This window comes from Cebus imitator, unplaced genomic scaffold, assembly GCF_001604975.1.
Source record: "Cebus imitator isolate Cc_AM_T3 unplaced genomic scaffold, Cebus_imitator-1.0 Scaffold77, whole genome shotgun sequence".
NCBI lineage: Eukaryota > Metazoa > Chordata > Mammalia > Primates > Cebidae > Cebus > Cebus imitator.
In genome coordinates this window covers 5,390,780-5,394,358 of record NW_016107392.1, presented here as the reverse complement: position 1 = coordinate 5,394,358, position 3,579 = coordinate 5,390,780, and the positions used below count along the sequence as shown (strand labels likewise).

The 3,579-nt window shown below is 50.8% G+C and overlaps 1 protein-coding gene and 1 long non-coding RNA gene across 3 annotated transcripts in view; one reads left to right on the top strand and one right to left on the bottom strand.

Moving 5' to 3' along the window:
• COPG2 (COPI coat complex subunit gamma 2) overlaps nt 1-3,579 on the bottom strand; it is a 140,357-nt gene that overhangs the window by 26,106 nt on the left and 110,672 nt on the right. The gene's annotated exons all lie outside the window — the stretch shown is intronic.
• The window catches only part of LOC108307245, an 18,369-nt gene that overhangs the window by 4,277 nt on the left and 10,513 nt on the right, over nt 1-3,579 (top strand). For both annotated transcript variants that reach the window (XR_001826458.2, XR_005200975.1), the window contains exon 2: nt 981-984. This is a non-coding gene — a long non-coding RNA (uncharacterized LOC108307245). The remainder of the gene's footprint in view (nt 1-980; nt 985-3,579) is intronic.

Below are 3,579 nucleotides of genomic sequence, written 5' to 3'. Positions count from 1 at the left end.
GAGAATCACAGATGGTGCTGGGAGAAGGCAGGATGGTGCAGGTGGGACAGTACCGTGCTGTGCAGCAGAGGAGGAAAGCAGGAGGAACGAGCAGCCTGGGCCCGGGAGCTGGCCGCTGGGACATCAGGGGATGAGTCTGCAACACATGGAAGAGCAGGACAGAGGAGAGGTGTTCCCTAATGGGCAGGAGGAATGAGTTGGAGCAGGTTATAGAGCCCAGCAGCTTAGAGAGGTGAACTTGTTGAGAGGATCAGGGAATGTGTTGCATCAAGGGATGATTTGCATCCAAATCCTTGGTTTTGTTGTTCAGGAGTGGCAGAAATGAATGGAGGTAGTTTGTGAAGCAAAATATTCAAAGAGAAAGAGCCTGTAGTTCCAAGGTGCGGGGGTTGGGGGAGAGGGTGGGAGTGGCGGGTCCTATGCCAAAAACCAATAAGGAGGGAGGGACACGGGGAGTCCAGGGACTTTACAAGGTCTACGGAGAAGTCCATGGAAGAGAAATCGTGGTATAGGTAAGACAAGCAAGGAAGGAGGGAGAGGTGGGAGACCACAGTAGGAGGGTGCAGCGGCTGTGGCGCCTCAGAACTGTTGGGACCAATGTATCAGTGAGAGGGAAGGTGAGAGGAAGGAAGGTCGGGGGATGTTATCTAGAGAGGAAACCATTGTCTCCTTAGTGGCAGAATGGAGAAGGTAAAATGATCAGAGTTCCTATCAGACAGCAGATGAACTGAATACAGCACGCTGGGGACAAAGAGGCTGGCAGTAGCAGCAGTGAGGGCAGCTCAGGCTGGGAGCGGACCTTAAGGAAAAGACTCCTCAGTGCAAGGATTGACCCTGAGGCGGTAGGGAATGTAGACTGGATGTTGAAGACGAATCAGAGGGTCTCAAAGACAGCAGTGTAAGAAAAGGCAGTGAAAGGCTGGTGAAAGGTTGCAAACTTTATCTAGTCTGGAGTCAGAAGGCACTATGTGGGTCATGAGATGGGTCAGTGATGTTGATGGCAAAAGAAAGGGACAAGAGGGGTGTAAGAGGAGAAATAACTTCATGAATTTGTGTGGGGGAGGGGCAGAACTGAGCTTTGAGAGGCACCAACATGGAAAAGGGGAAGATGGAACACAGAATTCCCAAAATGGGGGCTGTGCCAGACCTCACAGTGCAAACTGTTGAAATAAGCAGTATTAAGGCCAGACCATAGGAGCAGAGCAGACTGGAGAAGCAAGAGCCTGGGCATTTGCAAACTGAGGCCCCTAGGAGAAAATGGGGGACAGGGCCAAAGAAACTGGGGTTACAGAGAGGGCATCAGGGATCACGGCACATTGAGACAGCAGCTCCACAGAAACCACTAGCAGGTAACTCAGAAACTTGGTGATGGACTCGTGGTTTGAGTCCAGTATGTGGGCAAAAAGATGCTTCCAAATGACAACGTAGGGACTGCTAAGCAATGCAGAGAAGATAATTCGCAGTGATCATTAAATCCTTGGTTTTGCTGTTCAAGAGTGGGAGAAAGGTATGGAAGTGCAGCTTTCGAAGCAAAATATCCACAGACATCATGAGGCTCCAGTGGGGGTGGGGGACACAGGCTTCAAGCCTAGTGGAGCATGATAGGATTAGTGGGAAAAGTAAAGTCAGTAGCAGATGGGGACACAGTTAGACGGTAAATCCAGTGGTAGTCAGGGCAGCAGAGCTGGATAGAGGCAAGGGTAATTCTTTCTTGGGAGGCAAGAGTAAAGGAAAGGCAGAATAGGACAGAGGCCAGAACCTGAGTAAGAAGCAGGTCTTAAATCCTAAACACAGGTGTAGTGAATGCAGTGTGGCCTAGAGGGAAAGAGGAAACGGTGGATCTGGACAGCCGCAATATCAAGCATATGGGCAGGGGTGCATCAGCTCATGGGAGCCCTACTGGAGGTAAATGGATATAGCGGAGGTGAGGAGAGGAGGAATAGGAGGAAGTGTCAGGACTGGCTGTGGAGTTTTGTAGGAACTCACTTCATGGAAGAGAAAGAGAAAAGAGGAGGCTGGAGTGGAAGAGGGCAAGGAAAAGGCAGCATCCGGGAAGGCACTGGCCTGAATCAGTGGAAGATCTGGAGGAGCAACAGAAAACAGTTGTTGAAGGGAAGGTGGGATACGGAGAGGATGGAAAAGTTTGAGTGGTGAGAGCAGGTCAAAGTAGTGAGCACATCCCTAGAGAAGAGATGACTGAGTCCAATGAAGTGACAGGCCCTGGGTGGTTGAGAGAAATATGGGCCACAGACAGGCAGGTGCCTTCCCTTGGCCAAGGAAGCAAAGAGAAGAAATGTGTCACAAGGGGAAAGGCTGCAAGAAAGAATGTGGAAGTGGGACGATGAGGCAGCGCAACTGGGGAGTCACCTAAAGACCGACAAGGTGGAGGGTCCCCCAGGGAAGGATGGAGGGCAGAGAGTGTGGTGGAACAACCCAAAAGAGCCAGGCAGGACAGCTACAGGTGGAGCGAGGTGAAACAGGAGGTCCCAGAGTAGGAAGAAAGGAACCTGGAATGCTCGGGGCAGCCTGCAAAGTTCATCATGGGGAAGGGGACATGTAAAAGAGGTGGATAGCAATAGGCAGGAAGGAATGGCTGCTCCTAAAGCTTGAACTTTGTTGCAAAGTTGCGAATTTTGGGCCAGGCTCTTTACTACGGATCCGGTGGGGAAGGGTGGGTGGTGGGGATGGGGTTTGGGATGGTTTGGGTAGGGGATGAATGGGTGGGGCAGGGTTGGGGGCAGTGGGACTGGGATTGGGGTAGGGTTTGGGGTAAGGTGAAGTGAGCCAAGCTGTAGGCATGAGAACACCATCTTATTAATCTGAGCTGGTGGACAATTACATGTTGAGTGTTGAAGTTAATGAATACAGGCTAGAGAAGACATCTGAGTCCACCAAAAGAAAAAACACAGAGTAGCTCAGAAAGGGTGAAAGTTTAAGATAAAGGGCTGCTTTCTGGGAAACAAACAGGATGATGACCACTAAAATGGGAAGTCTCTTTGGAGGCACCTTGTCAGTGATGTGAAAAGAGGAGGGATGATTAAGGAAAAATGTCAGGAGCAAGTGCCTAGGAGAATAAGACTGAGGCCACAGGTATGAACCGAGCGCCTGGGAGTCATATTGGATGGGTCAGGGGTATGAACGGTGGGATGTGCAGGTGTCAAAAGCACAACTCTCTCATGCAGACTGGCCTTTTGGGCATGCTGTGTGTTACGGTGTAAACGGGGAAGACAATAAGGTGGTTCCAAGTGAAAAGCGCCAGGACTGTTGGGCAGGGAGAGGGAAATGCCGAGGTCTTTTGAGTAGGAAGTGTAGCTGGAACTACCAACATACTAAATGCTAGAAATGGGAGAGTAAAGGCCAGGGAGTCAAGGTGGCCGTCCACAGCAGTGATTCTTATCTGGGGTGGGGGGTGGTTTTCACCTGGAGGGAGGGCTGGGGGCATGGACCCCCAGGCAGGCCTATCCAATCATCTGAGGGGTGTTACGCTCAGAAAAAGTAAGGGGAAAAAGCAGTCTCTAAAAGGAACACAGACAATAGCAAAGGAAGGAACTGAGCCCAAAAGATGATTCTGATAGGCTG